Source organism: Oncorhynchus keta, unplaced genomic scaffold (assembly GCF_023373465.1).
Source record: "Oncorhynchus keta strain PuntledgeMale-10-30-2019 unplaced genomic scaffold, Oket_V2 Un_scaffold_8398_pilon_pilon, whole genome shotgun sequence".
Lineage (NCBI taxonomy): Eukaryota > Metazoa > Chordata > Actinopteri > Salmoniformes > Salmonidae > Oncorhynchus > Oncorhynchus keta.
Genome location: NW_026291004.1, coordinates 41,316 through 68,736, shown reverse-complemented (window position 1 = coordinate 68,736; position 27,421 = coordinate 41,316). Strand labels below are relative to the sequence as shown.

Sequence of the window (27,421 nt, the reverse complement as noted above, 5' to 3'; positions counted from 1 at the left end):
GAGAGAAGACTCTACGTGCCATCTCTTCAGGGGTCATTATCTCAACTCAGAGAAGACTCTACGTGCCATCTCTTCAGGGGTCATTATCTCAACTCAGAGAGAAGACTCTACGTGCCATCTCTTCAGGGGTCATTATCTCAACTCAGGAGAAGACTCTACGTGCCATCTCTTCAGGGGTCATTATCTCAACTCAGGAGAAGACTCTACGTGCCATCTCTTCAGGGGTCATTATCTCAACTCAGAGAGAAGACTCTACGTGCCATCTCTTCAGGGGTCATTATCTCAACTCAGGGAGAAGACTCTACGTGCCATCTCTTCAGGGGTCATTATCTCAACTCAGGAGAAGACTCTACGTGCCATCTCTTCAGGGGTCATTATCTCAACTCAGAGAGAAGACTCTACGTGCCATCTCTTCAGGGGTCATTATCTCAACTCAGAGAGAAGACTCTAGATCTCTTCAGGGGTCATTATCTCAACTCAGTCTACGTGCCATCTCTTCAGGGGTCATTATCTCAACTCAGAGAGAAGACTCTACGTGCCATCTCTTCAGGGGTCATTATCTCAACTCAGAGAGAAGACTCTACGTGCCATCTCTTCAGGGGTCATTATCTCAACTCAGGGAGAAGACTCTACGTGCCATCTCTTCAGGGGTCATTATCTCAACTCAGAGAGAAGACTCTACGTGCCATCTCTTCAGGGGTCATTATCTCAACTCAGAGAGAAGACTCTACGTGCCATCTCTTCAGGGGTCATTATCTCAACTCAGAGAGAAGACTCTACGTGCCATCTCTTCAGGGGTCATTATCTCAACTCAGAGAGAAGACTCTACGTGCCATCTCTTCAGGGGTCATTATCTCAACTCAGAGAGAAGACTCTACGTGCCATCTCTTCAGGGGTCATTATCTCAACTCAGAGAGAAGACTCTACGTGCCATCTCTTCAGGGGTCATTATCTCAACTCAGAGAGAAGACTCTACGTGCCATCTCTTCAGGGGTCATTATCTCAACTCAGAGAGAGACTCTACGTGCCATCTCTTCAGGGGTCATTATCTCAACTCAGAGAGAAGACTCTACGTGCCATCTCTTCAGGGGTCATTATCTCAACTCAGAGAGAAGACTCTACGTGCCATCTCTTCAGGGGTCATTATCTCAACTCAGAGAGAAGACTCTACGTGCCATCTCTTCAGGGGTCATTATCTCAACTCAGGAGAAGACTCTACGTGCCATCTCTTCAGGGGTCATTATCTCAACTCAGAAGAGATCTCTTCAGGGGTCATTATCTCAACTCAGAGATCTCTTCAGGGGTCATTATCTCAACAGAGAGAGACTCTATGCCATCTCTTCAGGGGTCATTATCTCAACTCAGAGAGAAGACTCTACGTGCCATCTCTTCAGGGGTCATTATCTCAACTCAGGAGAAGACTCTACGTGCCATCTCTTCAGGGGTCATTATCTCAACTCAGAGAGAAGACTCTACGTGCCATCTCTTCAGGGGTCATTATCTCAACTCAGAGAGAAGACTCTACGTGCCATCTCTTCAGGGGTCATTATCTCACTCAGGAGAAGACTCTACGTGCCATCTCTTCAGGGGTCATTATCTCAACTCAGAGAGAAGACTCTACGTGCCATCTCTTCAGGGGTCATTATCTCAACTCAGAGAAGACTCTACGTGCCATCTCTTCAGGGGTCATTATCTCAACTCAACTCTACGTGCCATCTCTTCAGGGGTCATTATCTCAACTCAGAGAGAAGACTCTACGTGCCATCTCTTCAGGGGTCATTATCTCAACTCAGAGAGAAGACTCTACGTGCCATCTCTTCAGGGGTCATTATCTCAACTCAGAGAGAAGACTCTACGTGCCATCTCTTCAGGGGTCATTATCTCAACTCAGAGAGAAGACTCTACGTGCCATCTCTTCAGGGGTCATTATCTCAACTCAGGAGAAGACTCTACGTGCCATCTCTTCAGGGGTCATTATCTCAACTCAGGGAGAAGACTCTTCACGTGCCATCTCTTCAGGGGTCATTATCTCAACTCAGGGGGTCATTATCTCAACTCAGAGAAGACTCTACGTGCCATCTCTTCAGGGGTCATTATCTCAACAGAGAGAAGACTCTACGTGCCATCTCTTCAGGGGTCATTATCTCAACTCAGAGAGAAGACTCTACGTGCCATCTCTTCAGGGGTCATTATCTCAACTCAGAGAGAAGACTCTACGTTATCTCAACCATCTCTTCAGGGGTCATTATCTCAACTCAGAGAGAAGACTCTACGTGCCATCTCTTCAGGGGTCATTATCTCAACTCAGGAGAAGACTCTACGTGCCATCTCTTCAGGGGTCATTATCTCAACTCAGAGAGAAGACTCTACGTGCCATCTCTTCAGGGGTCATTATCTCAACTCAGAGAGAAGACTCTACGTGCCATCTCTTCAGGGGTCATTATCTCAACTCAGAGAGAAGACTCTACGTGCCATCTCTTCAGGGGTCATTATCTCAACTCAGAGAGAGACTCTACGTGCCATCTCTTCAGGGGTCATTATCTCAACTCAGAGAAGACTCTACGTGCCATCTCTTCGTCTACGCCATCTCTTCAGGGGTCATTATCTCAACTCAGAGAAGACTCTACGTGCCATCTCTTCAGGGTCATTATCTCAACTCAGAGAAGACTCTACGTGCCATCTCTTCAGGGGTCATTATCTCAACTCAGGGAGAAGACTCTACGTGCCATCTCTTCAGGGGTCATTATCTCAACTCAGAGAGAAGACTCTACGTGCCATCTCTTCAGGGGTCATTATCTCAACTCAGAGAGAAGACTCTACGTGCCATCTCTTCAGGGGTCATTATCTCAACTCAGAGAAGACTCTACGTGCCATCTCTTCAGGGGTCATTATCTCAACTCAGAGAGAAGACTCTACGTGCCATCTCTTCAGGGGTCATTATCTCAACTCAGAGAGAGACTCTACGTGCCATCTCTTCAGGGGTCATTATCTCAACTCAGAGACTCTACGTGCCATCTCTTCAGACTCTACGTGCCATCTCTTCAGGGGTCATTATCTCAACTCAGAGAGAAGACTCTACGTGCCATCTCTTCAGGGGTCATTATCTCAACTCAGAGAAGACTCTACGTGCCATCTCTTCAGGGGTCATTATCTCAACTCAGAGACTCTACGAAGACTCTACGTGCCATCTCTTCAGGGGTCATTATCTCAACTCAGAGAGAAGACTCTACGTGCCATCTCTTCAGGGGTCATTATCTCAACTCAGAGAGAAGACTCTACGTGCCATCTCTTCAGGGGTCATTATCTCAACTCAGAGAGAAGACTCTACGTGCCATCTCTTCAGGGGTCATTATCTCAACTCAGAGAGAAGACTCTACGTGCCATCTCTTCAGGGGTCATTATCTCAACTCAGAGAAGACTCTACGTGCCATCTCTTCAGGGGTCATTATCTCAACTCAGAGAAGACTCTAGCTGCCATCTCTTCAGGGGTCATTATCTCAACTCAGAGAAGACTCTACGTGCCATCTCTTCAGGGGTCATTATCTCAACTCAGAGAAGACTCTACGTGCCATCTCTTCAGGGGTCATTATCTCAACTCAGAGAGAAGACTCTACGTGCCATCTCTTCAGGGGTCATTATCTCAACTCAGAGAAGACTCTACGTGCCATCTCTTCAGGGGTCATTATCTCAACTCAGAGAGAAGACTCTACGTGCCATCTCTTCAGGGGTCATTATCTCAACTCAGAGAGAAGACTCTACGTGCCATCTCTTCAGGGGTCATTATCTCAACTCAGAGAGAAGACTCTACGTGCCATCTCTTCAGGGGTCATTATCTCAACTCAGAGAGAAGACTCTACGTGCCATCTCTTCAGGGGTCATTATCTCAACTCAGAGAAGACTCTACGTGCCATCTCTTCAGGGGTCATTATCTCAACTCAGAGAGAAGACTCTACGTGCCATCTCTTCAGGGGTCATTATCTCAACTCAGAGACTCTCTCTTCAGGGGTCATTATCTCAACTCAGAAGACTCTACGTGCCATCTCTTCAGGGGTCATTATCTCAACTCAGAGAAGACTCTACGTGCCATCTCTTCAGGGGTCATTATCTCAACTCAGAGAGAGACTCTACGTGCCATCTCTTCAGGGTCATTATCTCAACTCAGAGAAGACTCTACGTGCCATCTCTTCAGGGGTCATTATCTCAACTCAGAGAAGACTCTACGTGCCATCTCTTCAGGGGTCATTATCTCAACTCAGAGAGAAGACTCTACGTGCCATCTCTTCAGGGGTCATTATCTCAACTCAGAGAGAGACTCTACGTGCCATCTCTTCAGGGGTCATTATCTCAACTCAGAGAAGACTCTACGTGCCATCTCTTCAGGGGTCATTATCTCAACTCAGAGAGAGACTCTACGTGCCATCTCTTCAGGGGTCATTATCTCAACTCAGAGAAGACTCTACGTGCCATCTCTTCAGGGTCATTATCTCAACTCAGAGAAGACTCTACGTGCCATCTCTTCAGGGGTCATTATCTCAAGAGAGAGACTCTACGTGCCATCTCTTCAGGGGTCATTATCTCAACTCAGAGAGAAGACTCTACGTGCCATCTCTTCAGGGGTCATTATCTCAACTCAGAGAGAGACTCTACGTGCCATCTCTTCAGGGGTCATTATCTCAACTCAGAGAGAAGACTCTACGTGCCATCTCTTCAGGGGTCATTATCTCAACTCAGAGAGAAGACTCTACGTGCCATCTCTTCAGGGGTCATTATCTCAACTCAGAGAGAGACTCTACGTGCCATCTCTTCAGGGGTCATTATCTCAACTCAGAGAGAAGACTCTACGTGCCATCTCTTCAGGGGTCATTATCTCAACTCAGAGAGAAGACTCTACGTGCCATCTCTTCAGGGGTCATTATCTCAACTCAGAGAGAAGACTCTACGTGCCATCTCTTCAGGGGTCATTATCTCAACTCAGAGAGAAGACTCTACGTGCCATCTCTTCAGGGGTCATTATCTCAACTCAGAGAAGACTCTACGTGCCATCTCTTCAGGGGTCATTATCTCAACTCAGAGAGAAGACTCTACGTGCCATCTCTTCAGGGGTCATTATCTCAACAGAGTAGACTCTACGTGCCATCTCTTCAGGGGTCATTATCTCAACTCAGAGAGAAGACTCTACGTGCCATCTCTTCAGGGGTCATTATCTCAACTCAGAGAGAAGACTCTACGTGCCATCTCTTCAGGGGTCATTATCTCAACTCAGAGAAGACTCTAGCTGCCATCTCTTCAGGGGTCATTATCTCAACAGAGAAGACTCTAGCTGCCATCTCTTCAGGGGTCATTATCTCAACTCAGAGAAGACTCTAGCTGCCATCTCTTCAGGGGTCATTATCTCAACTCAGAGAAGACTCTAGCTGCCATCTCTTCAGGGGTCATTATCTCAACAGAGAAGACTCTACGTGCCATCTCTTCAGGGGTCATTATCTCAACTCAGAGAAGACTCTAGCTGCCATCTCTTCAGGGGTCATTATCTCAACTCAGAGAGAAGACTCTACGTGCCATCTCTTCAGGGGTCATTATCTCAACAGAGTAGACTCTACGTGCCATCTCTTCAGGGGTCATTATCTCAACTCAGAGAGAAGACTCTACGTGCCATCTCTTCAGGGGTCATTATCTCAACAGAGTAGACTCTACGTGCCATCTCTTCAGGGGTCATTATCTCAACAGAGTAGACTCTACGTGCCATCTCTTCAGGGGTCATTATCTCAACAGAGTAGACTCTACGTGCCATCTCTTCAGGGGTCATTATCTCAACTCAGAGAGAAGACTCTACGTGCCATCTCTTCAGGGGTCATTATCTCAACTCAGAGAAAGACTCTACGTGCCATCTCTTCAGGGGTCATTATCTCAACTCAGAGAAGACTCTACGTGCCATCTCTTCAGGGGTCATTATCTCAACAGAGTAGACTCTACGTGCCATCTCTTCAGGGGTCATTATCTCAACAGAGTAGACTCTACGTGCCATCTCTTCAGGGGTCATTATCTCAACAGAGTAGACTCTACGTGCCATCTCTTCAGGGGTCATTATCTCAACTCAGAGAGAAGACTCTACGTGCCATCTCTTCAGGGGTCATTATCTCAACTCAGAGAAGACTCTACGTGCCATCTCTTCAGGGGTCATTATCTCAACAGAGTAGACTCTACGTGCCATCTCTTCAGGGGTCATTATCTCAACAGAGAAGACTCTACGTGCCATCTCTTCAGGGGTCATTATCTCAACAGAGAAGACTCTACGTGCCATCTCTTCAGGGGTCATTATCTCAACAGAGTAGACTCTACGTGCCATCTCTTCAGGGGTCATTATCTCAACAGAGAAGACTCTACGTGCCATCTCTTCAGGGGTCATTATCTCAACTCAGAGAAGACTCTACGTGCCATCTCTTCAGGGGTCATTATCTCAACTCAGAGAGAAGACTCTACGTGCCATCTCTTCAGGGGTCATTATCTCAACTCAGAGAGAAGACTCTACGTGCCATCTCTTCAGGGGTCATTATCTCAACTCAGAGAAGACTCTACGTGCCATCTCTTCAGGGGTCATTATCTCAACTCAGAGAGAAGACCATCTCTTCAGGGTCATTATCTCAGGGACTCTACGTGCCATCTCTTCAGGGGTCATTATCTCAACTCAGAGAGAAGACTCTACGTGCCATCTCTTCAGGGGTCATTATCTCAAATCAGAGTAGACTCTACGTGCCATCTCTTCAGGGGTCATTATCTCAACTCAGAGAAGACTCTACGTGCCATCTCTTCAGGGGTCATTATCTCAACTCAGAGAAGACTAGCTGCCATCTCTTCAGGGTCATTTAAAAGCTGCCTGCAAGCCATGGGAAACGAAATAACCCACATTTTAAAAGACGTCACCCTCTTTTTAAAATGCTTCTGGGGGAGGGATGGGCAAAACGTTAAATGGGTTGGACGGTGTTCAAGAGGAGATACCTACTTCAAAACTCTTCACCTCCTCTCCATCCTCATCCTCTTCATCATGACAGCTCTGGTGGAGAAATGGATGATACAGAAAGAGAAAGACATCATAACCAATCAATCAATCAACCAAGTGATCGGGCCAATCAAATAATAAATCAATCAACCAATGAAGTGATAGGACCAATCAAATAATAAATCAATCAACCAATGAAGTGATAGGACCAATCAAATAATAAATCAATCAACCAATGAAGTGATAGGACCAATCAAATAATAAATCAATCAACCAATGAAGTGATCGGACCAATCAAATAATAAATCAATCAACCAATGAAGTGATCGGACCAATCAAATAATAAATCAATCAACCAATGAAGTGATCGGGCCAATCAAATAATAAATCAATCAACCAATGAAGTGATCGGACCAATCAAGTAATTGATGAATCAGTAGAAAAACATAATGGATTAAGACCACTCTGAATACAAGAGGTACCTTAGCCATAATGTCAGCATAGGCCATGTAGAGAATGTCCTCTTCCAGCTTACTGCAACACACAGTAGATAAGGTCATTATTGTTGTGTCATAACGAGTAGTAGAATCAGGAAGGTTCTAGAACATCAGGTAGACATCAGATCCACTGTAATGGAAGTGTTACTACTGCCAATATCAGTTACAGTCCTGGTATTACCATGGTTTTATACCACCAGGTAGAGAGGATGATGTATCATATAGAGAGTGTTACAGTCCTGGTATTACTATAGTTTACTAGGACCAGCTACAGAGCAGAGATACCCACCACTATAAAGGAAACATTACTAGTTACAGTCCTGGTATGACTATGGTTTACTAGGACCAGCTACAGAGCAGAGATACCCACCTCTATAAAGGAAACATTACTAGTTACAGTCCTGGTATGACTATGGTTTACTAGGACCAGCTACAGAGCAGAGATACACACCACTATAAAGGGAACATTACTAGTTACAGTCCTTTTATTACTATAGTTTACTAAGACCAGCTACAGAGCAGAGATACACACCACTATAAAGGAAACATTACTAGTTACAGTCCTGGTATGACTATGGTTTACTAGGACCAGCTACAGAGCAGAGATACCCACCTCTATAAAGGAAACATTACTAGTTACAGTCCTGGTATGACTATGGTTTACTAGGACCAGCTACAGAGCAGAGATACACCACTATAAAGGAAACATTACTAGTTACAGTCCTGTTATTACTATAGTTTACTAGGACCAGCTACAGAGCAGAGATACCCACCTCTATAAAGGAAACATTACTAGTTACAGTCCTGGTATGACTATGGTTTACTAGGACCAGCTACAGAGCAGAGATACCCACCTCTATAAAGGAAACATTACTAGTTACAGTCCTGGTATGACTATGGTTTACTAGGACCAGCTACAGAGCAGAGATACCCACCTCTATAAAGGAAACATTACTAGTTACAGTCCTGGTATGACTATGGTTTACTAGGACCAGCTACAGAGCAGAGATACCCACCTCTATAAAGGAAACATTACTAGTTACAGTCCTGTATGACTATGGTTTACTAGGACCAGCTACAGAGCAGAGATACCCACCTCTATAAAGGAAACATTACTAGTTACAGTCCTGGTATGACTATGGTTTACTAGGACCAGCTACAGAGCAGAGATACCCACCACTATAAAGGAAACATTACTAGCATCACTACTAGTTACAGTCCTGGTATGACTATGGTTTACTAGGACCAGCTACAGAGCAGAGATACCCACCTCTATAAAGGAAACATTACTAGTTACAGTCCTGGTATGACTATGGTTTACTAGGACCAGCTACAGAGCAGAGATACCCACCTCTATAAAGGAAACATTACTAGTTACAGTCCTAGTATGACTACAGTACTGGTTTACTAGGACCAGCTACAGAGCAGAGACTACCCACCTCTATAAAGGATGACTGCCTTACAGCCTGGTTCACTATGGTTTACTTTGCAGACAGAGTTCAGTGTGTCAAATCAGAGGGCATGCTGTCCGGTCCTACCTCTATGGAGGTGCCACAGGGTTCAATTCTCGGGCCGACTCTTTTCTCTGTTACAGTCCTGGTACCTGACTATGGACTACTGTTTACTAGGACCAGCTACAGAGCAGAGATACCCACCTCTATAAAGGAACATTACTAGCCTGCATTAGCATGGTTCCAACCTAGTTACAGTCCTGGTATGACTATGTCTACTAGACCAGCTACAGACAGAGATACTCCACCAAAAAGGAAACAGACTTACCTAGCCTCCTTCACTCAGCTGCCAGCTTACAGAGTAAAACTGACTATCCTACCGATCCTCGACTATCGCGATGTCATCTACAAAATGGCTTCCAACACTCTACTAAAACTGGATGCAGTCTATCACAGTGCCATCCTGGTTTTGTCACTAGGACCAGCACAGAGCAGAGATACCCACCACTATAAAGGAAACTTGTAGTTACAGTCCTAGGTATGACTATAAAGCTCCGTTTACTAGGACCAGCTACAGAGCAGAGATACCCACCTCTATAAAGGAAACATTACTTTATCAGTCCTAGTATCATGGTTTACTAGGACCAGCTACAGAGCAGAGATACCCACCTCTATAAAGGAAACAGCTGTACATAGTCTACTATAGTAAATAGCTCACCCTTTTCACCTACCTCATTCCCATACTGTTTTTATACTGATTTATTTACTTTTCTGCTCTTTTGCACACCAATATCTCTACCTGTACATGCCCATCTGATCATTTATCACTCCAGTGTTAATCTGCAAAATTGTATTATTCGCCTACCTCCTCATGCCTTTTGCACACATTGTATATAGACTGCCCATTTTTTCTACTGGAAACATTGACTTGCTAATTGTTTACAGTCCTGTGTATCTGACTATGGTTTACTAGGACCAGCTACAGAGCAGAGATACCCACCTCTATAAAGGAAACATTACTAGTTACAGTCCTAGTATGACTATGGTTTACTAGGACCAGCTACAGAGCAGAGATACCCACCTCTATAAAGGAAACATTACTAGTTACAGTCCTAGTATGACTATGGTTTACTAGGACCAGCTACAGAGCAGAGATACCCACCTCTATAAAGGAAACATTACTAGTTACAGTCCTAGTATGACTATGGTTTACTAGGACCAGCTACAGAGCAGAGATACCCACCTCTATAAAGGAAACATTACTAGTTACAGTCCTGGTATGACTATGGTTTACTAGGACCAGCTACAGAGCAGAGATACCCACCATCTATAAAGGAAACATTACTAGTTACAGTCCTGGTATGACTATGGTTTACTAGGACCAGCTACAGAGCAGAGATACCCACCTCTATAAAGGAAACATTACTAGTTACAGTCCTGGTATGACTATGGTTTACTAGGACCAGCTACAGTACCCACCACTATAAAGGAAACATTACTAGTCACTACTGGTATGACTATGGTTTACTAGGACCAGCTACAGAGCAGAGATACCCACCTCTATAAAGGAAACATTACTAGTTACAGTCCTGGTATGACTATGGTTTACTAGGACCAGCTACAGAGCAGAGATACACACCACTATAAAGGAAACATTACTAGCATCACTACTAGTTACAGTCCTGGTATGACTATGGTTTACTAGGACCAGCTACAGAGCAGAGATACACACCTCTATAAAGGAAACATTACTAGTTACAGTCCTAGTATGACTATGGTTTACTAGGACCAGCTACAGAGCAGAAATACCCACCTCTATAAAGGAAACATTACTAGTTACAGTCCTAGTATGACTATGGTTTACTAGGACCAGCTACAGAGCAGAGATACACACCACTATAAAGGAAACATTACTAGTTACAGTCCTGGTATGACTATGGTTTACTAGGACCAGCTACAGAGCAGAGATACCCACCTCTATAAAGGAAACATTACTAGTTACAGTCCTGGTATGACTATGGTTTACTAGGACCAGCTACAGAGCAGAGATACCCACCTCTATAAAGGAAACATTACTAGTTACAGTCCTGGTATGACTATGGTTTACTAGGACCAGCTACAGAGCAGAGATACACACCACTATAAAGGAAACATTACTAGTTACAGTCCTGGTATGACTATGGTTTACTAGGACCAGCTACAGAGCAGAGGTACACACCACTATAAAGGAAACATTACTAGTTACAGTCCTGGTATGACTATGGTTTACTAGGACCAGCTACAGAGCAGAGGTACACACCACTTCTCAGTCAGGGCCGTCCTACTGAATAACTGTATGAGCTGATGAAGAGGGTCGATCCTCTTGGCTCCCTCATCTTCTTCAGGAGGCTCCTCTCCTCCAGGTCTCTGTGAAGACAGAATAAAAAATAAAAAAATGGTTCTTCACAATCCACAAACGTCAAATCTCTTCCTACGGTAACTTCTAGTCTACACTACATCTACACAGGTAACACTCTCAAGTCTCAACCACAAAATAAACTCTGATAAGGATCACATCCTCTTTCTGGGAACAAAAACGAATATATGAACACTACTCCCTAGAGACCATATGAACACTACTCCCTAGAGACCATATGAACACTACTCCCTAGAGACCATATGAACACTACTCCCTAGAGACCATATGAACACTACTCCCTAGAGACCATATGAACACTACTCCCTAGAGACCATATGAACACTACTCCCTAGAGACCATATGAACACTACTCCCTAGAAACCATATGAACACTACTCCCTAGAGACCATATGAACACTACTCCCTGGAGACCATATGAACACTACTCCCTAGAGACCATATGAGCACTACTCCCTAGAGACCATATGAACACTACTCCCTAGAGACCATACGAACACTACTCCCTAGAGACCATATGAACACTACTCCCTAGAAACCATATGAACACTACTCCCTAGAGACCATATGAACACTACTCCCTAGAGACCATATGAACACTACTCCCTAGAGACCATATGAACACTACTCCCTAGAAACCATATGAACACTACTCCCTAGAGACCATATGAACACTACTCCCTAGAGACCATATGAACACTACTCCCTAGAGACCATATGAACACTACTCCCTAGAGACCATATGAACACTACTCCCTAGAGACCATATGAACACTACTCCCTAGAGACCACCATATGAACACTACTCCCTAGAGACCATATGAACACTACTCCCTCCATATGAACACTACTCCAGAGACCATGATGAACACTACTCCCTAGAAACCATATGAACACTACTCCAGAGACCATATGAACACTAGTCCCTCCATATAACACTTCCAGAGACCATCTGAGTCTACTCCCTAGAGACATAGTTACTATTCCAGAGACCATATGAACACTACTCCCAGAGACCATTCACTTCCAGGTAACTCATATGAACACTACTCCTCCATATGTTCATTCCAGAGACCATATAGTCTCCTCCACATATTTCACTTCCAGGTACCATCTCAAGTCTCCTCCACATAGTTCATTCCTCTAGGTACCATATGAACACTACTCTCCTCCATTGATAGTTCATTCCAGGTAATCTCTCTAGTCTCCTCCATATAACACTCATTCCAGGTACACTCTCACTAGTCTCCTCCACATAGTTCATTCCAGGTAGCTCTCTCACTAGTCTCCTCCATTATAGTTCATTCCAGGTAACTCTCTCTAGTCTCCTCCATTATAGTTCATTCCAGGTAACTCTCTCTAGTCTCCTCCACATAGTTCATTCCAGGTAACTCTCTCTAGTCTCCTCCACATAGTTCATTCCAGGTAACTCTCTCTAGTCTCCTCCACATAGTTCATTCCAGGTAACTCTCTCTAGTCTCCTCCACATAGTTCATTCCAGGTAGCTCTCTCTAGTCTCCTCCACATAGTTCATTCCAGGTAACTCTCTCTAGTCTCCTCCACATAGTTCATTCCAGGTAGCTCTCTCTAGTCTCCTCCATTATAGTTCATTCCAGGTAACTCTCTCTAGTCTCCTCCACATAGTTCATTCCAGGTAACTCTCTCTAGTCTCCTCCACATAGTTCATTCCAGATAACTCTCTCTAGTCTCCTCCACATAGTTCATTCCAGATAACTCTCTCTAGTCTCCTCCATTATAGTTCATTCCAGGTAACTCTCTCTGTCTCCTCCACATAGTTCATTCCAGGTAACTCTCTCAGTCTCCTCCACAATAGTTCATTCCAGATAACTCTGGAGCCTAGTCTCCTCCACATAGTTCATTCCAGGTAACTCTCTCTAGTCTTCTCCACATAGTTCATTCCAGGTAACTCTCTCTAGTCTCCTCCCGTGAATTCATTCCAGGTAACTCTGGTTTAGTCTCCTCCAGGAAAATAGTTCATTCCAGGTAACTCTCTCTAGTCTCCTCCATATAGGTCATTCCAGGTAACTCTCTACTAGTCTCCTCCATGGGCTATAGTTCATTCCAGGTAACTCTCTCTAGTCTCCTCCACATAGTTCATTCCTTCCCTCCGGTGCATTGAGAGGAAATTCTCAGAAACGTTATCTGAAAGAAATGCATCGTTGACTGCTTTTGTTTTGTAAACAATTGTCTGTTTCTTTGTGCTTTCAGAAAAAGGAAATCACTTACAGTCCCACAATGAATGCTGGGTATTGGAGCCTGGTTAATCCAATCATGACTTCATTTCAAACCGAGAGTTCTATGTCTGTGTGGCTGTGCTCAGAATATCAAAAGGATGCTCCGTGAACAACATGAGGCTGTGGTTTGTGTGCAGGCAGGAAAATAGCAGCAACACAACAACACTTACAGTCTGGTCCTCTATGAGCTTATCAATGGAGGAACACTTACAGTCAGGTCCTCTATGGGCTTATCAATGGAGGAACACTTACAGTCTGGTCCTCTATGAGCTTATCAATGGAGGAACACTTACAGTCTGGTCCTCTATGAGCTTATCAATGGAGGAACACTTACAGTCTGGTCCTCTATGAGCTTATCAATGGAGGAACACTTACAGTCTGGTCCTCTATGAGCTTATCAATGGAGGAACACTTACAGTCTGGTCCTCTATGAGCTTATCAATGGAGGAACACTTACAGTCTGGTCCTCTATGAGCTTATCAATGGAGGAACACTTACAGTCTGGTCCTCTATGAGCTTATCAATGGAGGAACACTTACAGTCTGGTCCTCTATGAGCTTATCAATGGAGGAACACTTACAGTCTGGTCCTCTATGAGCTTATCAATGGAGGAACACTTACAGTCTGGTCCTCTATGAGCTTATCAATGGAGGAACACTTACAGTCTGGTCCTCTATGAGCTTATCAATGGAGGAACACTTACAGTCTGGTCCTCTATGAGCTTATCAATGGAGGAACACTTACAGTCAGGTCCTCTATGAGCTTATCAATGGAGGAACACTTACAGTCTGGTCCTCTATGAGCTTATCAATGGAAGAACACTTACAGTCAGCCAGGTCCTCTATGAGCTTATCAATGGAGGAACACTTACAGCCAAGTCCTCTATGAGCTTATCAATGGAGGAACACTTACAGTCTGGTCCTCTATGAGCTTATCAATGGAGGAACACTTACAGTCTGGTCCTCTATGAGCTTATCAATGGAGGAACACTTACAGTCTGGTCCTCTATGAGCTTATCAATGGAGGAACACTTACAGTCTGGTCCTCTATGGGCTTATCAATGGAGGAACACTTACAGTCTGGTCCTCTATGAGCTTATCAATGGAGGAACACTTACAGCCAGGTCCTCTATGGGCTTATCAATGGAGGAACACTTACAGTCTGGTCCTCTATGGGCTTATCAATGGAGGAACACTTACAGTCTGGTCCTCTATGAGCTTATCAATGGAGGAACACTTACAGTCTGGTCCTCTATGAGCTTATCAATGGAGGAACACTTACAGTCAGGTCCTCTATGGGCTTATCAATGGAGGAACACTTACAGTCTGGTCCTCTATGAGCTTATCAATGGAGGAACACTTACAGCCAGGTCCTCTATGGGCTTATCAATGGAGGAACACTTACAGTCTGGTCCTCTATGAGCTTATCAATGGAGGAACACTTACAGTCTGGTCCTCTATGGGCTTATCAATGGAGGAACACTTACAGTCTGGTCCTCTATGAGCTTATCAATGGAGGAACACTTACAGTCTGGTCCTCTATGGGCTTATCAATGGAGGAACACTTACAGTCTGGTCCTCTATGAGCTTATCAATGGAGGAACACTTACAGTCTGGTCCTCTATGAGCTTATCAATGGAGGAACACTTACAGTCTGGTCCTCTATGGGCTTATCAATGGAGGAACACTTACAGTCTGGTCCTCTATGAGCTTATCAATGGAGGAACACTTACAGTCTGGTCCTCTATGGGCTTATCAATGGAGGAACACTTACAGTCTAGTCCTCTATGAGCTTATCAATGGAGGAACACTTACAGTCAGGTCCTCTATGAGCTTATCAATGGAGGAACACTTACAGTCAGGTCCTCTATGAGCTTATCAATGGAGGAACACTGTTTAGAGATCACAGTCAGGTCCTCTATGGGCTTATCAATGGAGGAACACTTACAGCCAGGTCCTCTATGAGCTTATCAATGGAGGAACACTTACAGTCTGGTCCTCTATGGGCTTATCAATGGAGGAACACTTACAGTCTGGTCCTCTATGGCTTATCAATGGAGGAACACTTACAGTCAGGTCCTCTATGGGCTTATCAATGGAGGAACACTTACAGTCAGGTCCTCTATGGGCTTATCAATGGAGGAACACTTACAGCCAGGTCCTCTATGGGCTTATCAATGGAGGAACACTTACAGTCTGGTCCTCTATGGGCTTATCAATGGAGGAACACTTACAGCAGGTCCTCTATGAGCTTATCAATGGGGAACACTTACAGTCTGGTCCTCTATGGGCTATCAATGGAGGAACACTTACAGCCAGGTCCTCTATGGGCTTATCAATGGAGGAACACTTACAGTCTGGTCCTCTATGAGCTTATCAATGGAGGAACACTTACAGTCAGGTCCTCTATGAGCTTATCAATGGGGGAACACTTACAGTCTGGTCCTCTATGAGCTTATCAATGGAGGAACACTTACAGCCAGGTCCTCTATGAGCTTATCCTCAAAGTAGTGCTCCTCAGTCTCAATCCAGGACTTCTCATATCCCTGTAGAAACAGGTTGACCGCCCGGTGCCTGGTGGGAGACAGAGAGAAGTCATCAGAGGTGAATGGATGAATGAGGGAGAGAGAAGTCTGTCCTGGACAGGAAGTAGTAGTTGGACAGTGATCCTTTATAAAACTGCACAGAACAGGGTTTTCTGAAGATGTACTGCTGAGGCCCATTGATTCACCAGGAGATGACAGGAATATGTTCATTTACATGGGGGGGTGGAGCAGGGTGAAAGAGAGGGCTAGGTAGGTAAGGCAGGTGGAGACATGTTTACCTGGGTAAGTTAGGGTTAGTTAGGTAAGGCACGTGGAGACATGTTTAACTGGGTAGGTTATACAGGGGAGTCATGTTTACCTGGGTAAGTTAGGGCTAGGTAGGTAAGGCACGTGGAGACATGTTTACCTGGGTAAGTTAGGGTTAGTTAGGTAAGGCACGTGGAGACATGTTTACCTGGGTAAGTTGGGGTTAGTTAGGTAAGGCACGTGGAGACATGTTTACCTGGGTAGGTTATACAGGGGAGTCATGTTTACCTGGGTAGGCTATACAGGGGAGCCATGTTTACCTGGGTAGGTTATACAGGAGAGTCATGTTTACCTGGGTAGGTTATACAGGGGAGCCATGTTTACCTGGGTAGGTTATACAGGGGAGCCATGTTTACCTGGGTAGGTTATACAGGGGCCATGTTTACCTGGGTAGGTTATACAGGGGAGAGCCATGTTTACCTGGGTAGGTTATACAGGGGAGTCATGTTTACCTGGGTAGGTTATACAGGGGAGCCATGTTTACCTGGGTAGGTTATACAGGGAGTCATGTTTACCTGGGTAGGTTATACAGGGGAGCCATGTTTACCTGGGTAGGTTATACAGGGGAGCCATGTTTACCTGGGTAGGTTATACAGGGGAGCATGTTTACCTGGGTAGGTTATACAGGGAGCCATGTTTACCTGGGTAGGTTATACAGGGAGCCAGCCATGTTTACCTGGGTAGGTTATACAGGGGAGTGTTTTTACCTGGGTAGGTTATACAGGGAGCCATGTTTACCTGGGTAGGTTATACAGGGGAGCCATGTTTACCTGGGTAGGTTATACAGGGGAGCCATGTTTACCTGGGTAGGTTATACAGGGGAGCCATGTTTACCTGGGTAGGTTATACAGGGGAGCCATGTTTACCTGGGTAGGTTATACAGGGGAGCCATGTTTACCTGGGTAGGTTATACAGGGGTAGGTTATACAGGGAGCATGTTTACCTGGGTAGGTTATACAGGGGAGCCATGTTTACCTGGGTAGGTTATACAGGGGAGCCATGTTTACCTGGGTAGGTTATACAGGGGGAGCCATGTTTACCTGGGTAGGTTATACAGGGGAGCCATGTTTACCTGGGTAGGTTATACAGGGGAGCCATGTTTACCTGGGTAGGTTATACAGGGGAGCCATGTTTACCTGGGTAGGTTATACAGGGGAGCCATGTTTACCTGGGTAGGTTATACAGGGGAGCCATGTTTACCTGGGTAGGTTATACAGGGGAGCCATGTTTACCTGGGTAGGTTATACAGGGGAGTCATGTTTACCTGGGTAGGTTATACAGGGGAGCCATGTTTACCTGGGTAGGTTATACAGGGGAGCCATGTTTACCTGGGTAGGTTATACAGGGGAGTCATGTTTACCTGGGTAGGTTATACAGGGGAGCCATGTTTACCTGGGTAGGTTATACAGGGGAGCCATGTTTACCTGGGTAGGTTATACAGGGGAGCCATGTTTACCTGGGTAGGTTATACAGGGGAGCCATGTTTACCTGGGTAGGTTATACAGGGGAGCCATGTTTACCTGGGTAGGTTATACAGGGGAGCCATGTTTACCTGGGTAGGTTATACAGGGGAGCCATGTTTACCTGGGTAGGTTATACAGGGGAGTCATGTTTACCTGGGTAGGTTATACAGGGGAGCCATGGGTAGGTTATACCTGTTTACCTGGGTAGGTTATACAGGGAGCCATGTTTACCTGGGTAGGTTATACAGGGGAGCCATGTTTACCTGGGTAGGTTATACAGGGGAGCCATGTTTACCTGGGTAGGTTATACAGGGGAGCCATGTTTACCTGGGTAGGTTATACAGGGGAGCCATTCTGAAACAGGCCACTACAGCCCTCTTCCTCTGTTTAGAGAGCAGCTTGTGCCACACAGCCTTACCTGGGTAGGTTATACAGGGGAGCCATTCTGAAACAGGCCACTACAGCCCTCTTCCTCTGTTTAGAGAGCAGCTTGTGCCACACAGCCTTACCTGGGTAGGTTATACAGGGGAGCCATTCTGAAACAGGCCACTACAGCCCTCTTCCTCTGTTTAGAGAGCAGCTTGTGCCACACAGCCTTACCTGGGTAGGTTATACAGGGGAGCCATGTTTACCTGGGTAGGTTATACAGGGGAGCCATGTTTACCTGGGTAGGTTATACAGGGGAGCCATGTTTACCTGGGTAGGTTATACAGGGGAGCCATGTTTACCTGGGTAGGTTATACAGGGGAGCCATGTTTACCTGGGTAGGTTATACAGGGGAGCCATGTTTACCTGGGTAGGTTATACAGGGGAGCCATGTTTACCTGGGTAGGTTATACAGGGGAGCCATGTTTACCTGGGTAGGTTATACAGGGGAGCCATGTTTACCTGGGTAGGTTATACAGGGGAGTCATGTTTACCTGGGTAGGTTATACAGGGGAGCCATGTTTACCTGGGTAGGTTATACAGGGGAGCCATGTTTACCTGGGTAGGTTATACAGGGGAGCCATTTTACCTGGGTAAACAGGCCATACAGCCCTCTTTCCTCTGTTTAGAGAGCAGCAGCTTGTGGTTATACAGGGGAGCACAGCCACTTACCTGGGTAGGTTATACAGGGGAGCCATTCTGAAACAGGCCACTACAGCCCTCTTCCTCTGTTTAGAGAGCAGCTTGTGCCACACAGCCTTACCTGGGTAGGTTATACAGGGGAGCCATTCTGAAACAGGCCACTACAGCCCTCTTCCTCTGTTTAGAGAGCAGCTTGTGCCACACAGCCTTACCTGGGTAGGTTATACAGGGGAGCCATTCTGAAACAGGCCACTACAGCCCTCTTCCTCTGTTTAGAGAGCAGCTTGTGCCACACAGCCTTACCTGGGTAGGTTATACAGGGGAGCCATTCTGAAACAGGCCACTACAGCCCTCTTCCTCTGTTTAGAGAGCAGCTTGTGCCACACAGCCTTACCTGGGTAGGTTATACAGGGGAGCCATTCTGAAACAGGCCACTACAGCCCTCTTCCTCTGTTTAGAGAGCAGCTTGTGCCACACAGCCTTACCTGGGTAGGTTATACAGGGAGCCATTCTGAAACAGGCCACTACAGCCCTCTTCCTCTGTTTAGAGAGCAGCTTGTGCCACACAGCCTTACCTGGGTAGGTTATACAGGGGAGCCATTCTGAAACAGGCCACTACAGCCCTCTTCCTCTGTTTAGAGAGCTGGGGGTAGGTTATACAGGGGAGCCATTCTGAAACAGGCCACTACAGGTTATACAGGGGAGCCATGTTTACCTCTGTTTAGAGGGGAGCATGTTTACCTGGGTGGTTATACAGCCTGTTTACCTGGGTAGGTTATACAGGGGAGCCATTTTACCTGGGTAGGCCACTACAGCCCATGTTTACCTCTGTTTAGAGAGCAGCTTGTGCCACACAGCCTTACCTGGGTAGGTTATACAGGGGAGCCATTCTGGGTAAACAGGCCACTACAGCCCTTTACCTCTGTTTAGAGAGCAGCTTGTGCCATACAGCCATGTTTACCTGGGTAGGTTATACAGGGGAGCCATTCTGAAACAGGCCACTACAGCCCTCTTCCTCTGTTTAGAGAGCAGCTTGTGCCACACAGCCTTACCTGGGTAGGTTATACAGGGGAGCCATTCTGAAACAGGCCACTACAGCCCTCTTCCTCTGTTTAGAGAGCAGCTTGTGCCACACAGCCTTCTTGCTTCTTTGTGGCTTTTCCACCTACAGGAAGAGGAAACGGAGAGACTCAACGTTACCGACTCACACGACTCAACGTTACCGATTCACACGACTCGACGTTACCGACTCACACGACTCGACGTTACCGATTCACACGACTCAACGTTACCGATTCACACGACTCAACGTTACCGATTCACACGACTCAACGTTACCGACTCACACGACTCAACGTTACCGATTCACACGACTCAACGTTACCGATTAACACGACTCAACGTTACCGATTCACACGACTCAACGTTACCGATTCACACGACTCAACGTTGCCGATTCACACGACTCAACGTTACCGATTCACACGACTCAACGTTACCGATTCACACGACTCAACGTTACCGATTCACACAACTCAAAGTTGCCGATTCACACGACTCAACGTTGCCGATTCACACGACTCAACGTTACCGATTCACACAACTCAATGTTACCGATTCACACGACTCAACGTTACCGATTCACACAACTCAACGTTACCGATTCACACGACTCAGCGTTACCGATTCACACGACTCAACGTTACCGATTCACACGACTCAACGTTACCGATTCACACAACTCAACGTTACCGATTCACACAACTCAACGTTACCGATTCACACAACTCAAACTCATTTCTCACTGGACTTCAGCAATCTGGGATAACACGCTCGGGGTCAAACTATTTAACTTTAAACTTTAAATCGCGCATTGGAAATAAAAAAATCGGTCACATTTCCTTTATGAGGATATTTAAACCTCCCTTTGCTGAGATGGAAATGACCCTCAGCCCTACAGGAAAGGGCACAGCATCATAAAATACCAATGTTGTCCCCAGGAGTACTTTCCTTTATGAGGATATTTAAACCTCCCTTTGCTGAGATGGGAAATGACCCTCAGCCCTGCAGGAAAGGGCACAGCATCATAAAATACCAATGTTGTACTTTCCTTTGGATTTTTTACTAACATAATAAGACGACTTCAGACCCAGGTCATGTTCAATAGGCACCAAACTGAGAAAAACATTTTCCACGACAAAACGTTTTAAAATGTGACTATGAACCAAAGGAAAAACAGGCAGAAAGAGAGACGGACAGCCTGGTTTTCTGTTACTTAACATTTTGAAAACGTTTCCCCATTTGCATGGCCCCTTAAATGAACAAGACCCTGATTGTTTCCCAGAACCCACCTGGTCTAGATAGAAGAGGACGTGAGCGATGTCCAGGACTCTCTCTACAGTCTTCTCCGGGTCTGACGTGTCCTCGCTCCTGTTAGGAAGGTCCTTATACAGAGCCATCTGCCAGCTGATAGCAGGGTCCTCCAGCTACACACAGAGAGGATACATTATTGGGGTTGAGGAGAAACAGGAGGTTTAAGCATGTCTGAGGTCTAAGCAAGGCTACGTGATGTCACTGTGAGGGTTAAGGTTCGTTAACCTGGTCTCCGTGTTTGGGTTTTCTATCCAACTCCTATAGTCATCGGCCAAAAAAATAAGAGTTGGCTTTTTCAGCACGAATCAAATCAAATCAAGATGTATTTATACAACACATATTAGACATGGAACCCAACACATATCAGACATGGAACCCAACACATATCAGACATGGAACCCAACACATATCAGACATGGAACCCAACACATATCAGACATGGAACCCAACACATATCAGACATGGAACCCAACACATATCAGACATGGAACCCAACACATATCAGACATGGAACCCAACACATATCAGACATGGAACCCAACACATATCAGACATGGAACCCAACACATATCAGACATGGAACCCAACACATATTAGACATGGAACCCAACACATATCAGACATGGAACCCAACACATATCAGACATGGAACCCAACACATATCAGACATGGAACCCAACACATATCAGACATGGAACCCAACACACATCAGACATGGAACCCAACACATATCAGACATGGAACCCAACACATATCAGACATGGAACATGGAACCCAACACATATCAGACATGGAACCCAACACATATCAGACATGGAACCCAACACATATCAGACATGGAACCCAACACATATCAGACATGGAACCCAACACATATCAGACATGGAACCCAACACATATCAGACATGGAACCCAACACATATTAGACATGGAACCCAACACATATCAGACATGGAACCCAACACATATCAGACATGGAACCCAACACATATCAGACATGGAACCCAACACATATCAGACATGGAACCCAACACATATCAGACATGGAACCCAACACATATCAGACATGGAACCCAACACATATCAGACATGGAACCCAACACATATCAGACATGGAACCCAACACATATCAGACATGGAACCCAACACATATCAGACATGGAACCCAACACATATCAGACATGGAACCCAACACATATCAGACATGGAACCCAACACATATCAGACATGGAACCCAACACATATCAGACATGGAACCCAACACATATCAGACATGGAACCCAACACATATCAGACATGGAACCCAACACATATCAGACATGGAACCCAACACATATCAGACATGGAACCCAACACACATCAGACATGGAACCCAACACATATCAGACATGGAACCCAACACATATCAGACATGGAACCCAACACATATCAGACATGGAACCCAACACATATTAGACATGGAACCCAACACATATCAGACATGGAACCCAACACATATTAGACATGGAACCCAACACATATTAGACATGGAACCCAACACATATCAGACATGGAACCCAACACATATCAGACATGGAACCCAACACATATCAGACATGGAACCCAACACATATCAGACATGGAACCCAACACATATCAGACATGGAACCCAACACATATCAGACATGGAACCCAACACATATCAGACATGGAACCCAACACATATCAGACATGGAACCCAACACATATCAGACATGGAACCCAACACATATCAGACATGGAACCCAACACATATCAGACATGGAACCCAACACATATCAGACATGGAACCCAACACATATCAGACATGGAACCCAACACATATCAGACATGGAACCCAACACATATTAGACATGGAACCCAACACATATCAGACATGGAACCCAACACATATTAGACATGGAACCCAACACATATTAGACATGGAACCCAACACATATTAGACATGGAACCCAACACATATTAGACATGGAACCCAACACATATCAGACATGGAACCCAACACATATCAGACATGGAACCCAACACATATCAGACATGGAACCCAACACATATCAGACATGGAACCCAACACATATCAGACATGGAACCCAACACATATCAGACATGGAACCCAACACATATTAGACATGGAACCCAACACATATCAGACATGGAACCCAACACATATCAGACATGGAACCCAACACATATCAGACATGGAACCCAACACATATCAGACATGGAACCCAACACATATCAGACATGGAACCCAACACATATCAGACATGGAACCCAACACATATCAGACATGGAACCCAACACATATCAGACATGGAACCCAACACATATCAGACATGGAACCCAACACATATCAGACATGGAACCCAACACATATCAGACATGGAACCCAACACATATCAGACATGGAACCCAACACATATCAGACATGGAACCCAACACATATCAGACATGGAACCCAACACAATGTGCTTCACAGGAAGAAAAACAACGTGAAAAAACTATGAAAATAAAACGGAGAACAATTAAACTAAAGAATAACAATAAAAACTGAACGAATGACAAGCACCCTGAGGAAAAGGCTAAGTTAAAAAGGTAGGTTTTAAGATCTGTTTTAAATATGTCCACAGTTTCAGCCCCCCACCCCCCTATTCCAGAGGCTGGGGGCATAATAACTAGAGGCTGCCTCTCCATGCCTCCTGGTCCCCCTCAGGTCCTCAGGCAGGCTATTCCAGAGGCTGGGGGCTGAGTAACTAGAGGCTGGGGTCATAGTAACTAAAGGCTGGGGGCTTAGTAACTAGAGGCTGCCTCTCCATGCCTCCGGGTCCCCCTCAGGTTCTCTGGCAGGCTATTCCAGAGGCTGGGGCCTTAGTAAGTGAAGACTGCCTCTCCATGCCTCTTGGTCCCCCTCAGGTCCTCTGGCAGGCTATTCCAGAGGCTGGGGGCTGAGTAACTAGAGGCTGGGGTCATAGTAACTAAAGGCTGGGGGCTTAGTAACTAGAGGCTGTCTCTCCATGCCTCCGGGTCCCCCTCAGGTTCTCTGGCAGGCTATTCCAGAGGCTGGGTCCTTAGTAAGTAAAGGCTGCCTCTCCATGCCTCTTGGTCCCCCTCAGGTTCTCTGGCAGGCTATTCCAGAGGCTGGGGCCTTAGTAAGTAAAGGCTGCCTCTCCATGCCTCTTGGTCCCCCTCAGGTTCTCTGGCAGGCTATTCCAGAGGCTGGGGCCTTAGTAAGTAAAGGCTGTCTCTCCATGCCTCTTGGTCCCCCTCAGGTCCTCAGGCAGGCTATTGCAGAGGATGGGGGCTTAGTAACCAGAGGCTCCATTTCTTTTCATCTTAGGCTTTGGGATAGTTAAACGGCCAGAACCAGAGGACCTGAGGGACCGACTGGGTACAGAACTTAAAAGCAAGTCTGACATGTATTGGGGTGAACCATCGTGGATGGATTTAAAAACCAATAGGAGAATCTTAAAATGTATCTTAAAATTAAAATCCACAGGCAGCCAGTGCAGAGACCTTAAAACAGGTGTAATGTGTACTCTCTGTCTGGTCTTGGTCAGTAGCCGCGCTGCAGCATTCTGCATGTTTTGCTGTTGACAAATGGCTTTCTTGGGTAGACCAGACAGGAGAGCATTTACAGTAGTCAAGCCTGCTTGTAATAAAAGCATGGATGAGTCTCTCTCTGCATCGGCCTGATAGGGAAACGGCCGCACCGTGTCAATGGTCCTCAGGTGGTAAAAAGCTATTTTGGTCACATTCGTAATGCGATTTGAAATTGAGTTCAGAGTCTAAAACAACAACTAGGTTTTTTTCCTGGTGATTTATCTTTATTGCCTGTAAATTAAAACGTGACGCTATATTCTCTCTCTGAGCTTTGGCTTCAACAATAAGTACCTCGAGCTGGAGGAACTTGTGAGCCATCCATGTATTTAAATCACTAATACAGTTGAATAATTTATCCGTGGACATAAAATTCTCTGGTGACACAGAAATACAAAGTTGTGTATCGTCTTCGTAGCAGTGAAAATCAATGCTGTGCTTTCTGATAACCCTGCCAAGGGGTAACATATATAAACTGAACAGTACCAGACTGATAACCCTGCCAAGGGGTAACATATATAAACTGAACAGTACCAGACTGATAACCCTGCCAAGGGGTAACATATATAAACTGAACAGTACCAGACTGATAACCCTGCCAAGGGGTAACATATATAAACTGAACAGTACCAGACTGATAACCCTGCCAAGGGGTAACATATATAAACTGAACAGTACCAGACTGATAACCCTGCCAAGGGGTAACATATATAAACTGAACAGTACCAGACTGATAACCCTGCCAAGGGGTAACATATATAAACTGAACAGTACCAGACTGATAACCCTGCCAAGGGGAACAGTACCAGACTGATAACCCTGCCAAGGGGTATATAAACTGAACAGTACCAGACTGATAACCCTGCCAAGGGGTAACATATATAAACTGAACAGTACCAGACTGATAACCCTGCCAAGGGGTAACATATATAAACTGAACAGTACCAGACTGATAACCCTGCCAAGGGGTAACATATATAAACTGAACAGTACTGAACAGTACCAGACTGATAACCCTGCCAAGGGGTAACATATATAAACTGAACAGTACCAGACTGATAACCCTGCCAAGGGGTAACATATATAAACTGAACAGTACCAGACTGATAACCCTGCCAAGGGGTAGGTAACATATATAAACTGAACAGTACCAGACTGATAACCCTGCCAAGGGGTAACATATATAAACTGAACAGTACCAGACTGATAACCCTGCCAAGGGGAACAGTAAGACTGATAACCCTGCCAAGGGGTATAAAAACTGAACAGTACCAGACTGATAACCCTGCCAAGGGGTAACATATATAAACTGAACAGTACCAGACTGATAACCCTGCCAAGGGGTAACATATATAAAACTGAACAGTACCAGACTGATAACCCTGCCAAGGGGTAACATATATAAACTGAACAGTACCAGACTGATAACCCTGCCAAGGGGTAACATATATAAACTGAACAGTACCAGACTGATAACCCTGCCAAGGGGTAACATATATAAACTGAACAGTACCAGACTGATAACCCTGCCAAGGGGTAACATATATAAACTGAACAGTACCAGACTGATAACCCTGCCAAGGGGTAACATATATAAACTGAACAGTACCAGACTGATAACCCTGCCAAGGGGTAACATATATAAACTGAACAGTACCAGACTGATAACCCTGCCAAGGGGTAACATATATAAACTGAACAGTACCAGACTGATAACCCTGCCAAGGGGTAACATATATAAACTGAACAGTACCAGACTGATAACCCTGCCAAGGGGTAACATATATAAACTGAACAGTACCAGACTGATAACCCTGCCAAGGGGTAACATATATAAACTGAACAGTACCAGACTGATAACCCTGCCAAGGGGTAACATATATAAACTGAACAGTACCAGACTGATAACCCTGCCAAGGGGTAACATATATAAACTGAACAGTACCAGACTGATAACCCTGCCAAGGGGTAACATATATAAACTGAACAGTACCAGACTGATAACCCTGCCAAGGGGTAACATATATAAACTGAACAGTACCAGACTGATAACCCTGCCAAGGGGTAACATATATAAACTGAACAGTACCAGACTGATAACCCTGCCAAGGGGTAACATATATAAACTGAACAGTACCAGACTGATAACCCTGCCAAGGGGTAACATATATAAACTGAACAGTACCAGACTGATAACCCTGCCAAGGGGTAACATATATAAACTGAACAGTACCAGACTGATAACCCTGCCAAGGGGTAACATATATAAACTGAACAGTACCAGACTGATAACCCTGCCAAGGGGTAACATATATAAACTGAACAGTACCAGACTGATAACCCTGCCAAGGGGTAACATATATAAACTGAACAGTACCAGACTGATAACCCTGCCAAGGGGTAACATATATAAACTGAACAGTACCAGACTGATA

General features: G+C 45.2%; 1 pseudogene; it reads right to left on the bottom strand.

Moving 5' to 3' along the window:
• The window catches only part of LOC118382657 (ryanodine receptor 2-like), a 131,795-nt pseudogene that overhangs the window by 91,955 nt on the left and 12,419 nt on the right, over nucleotides 1-27,421 (bottom strand).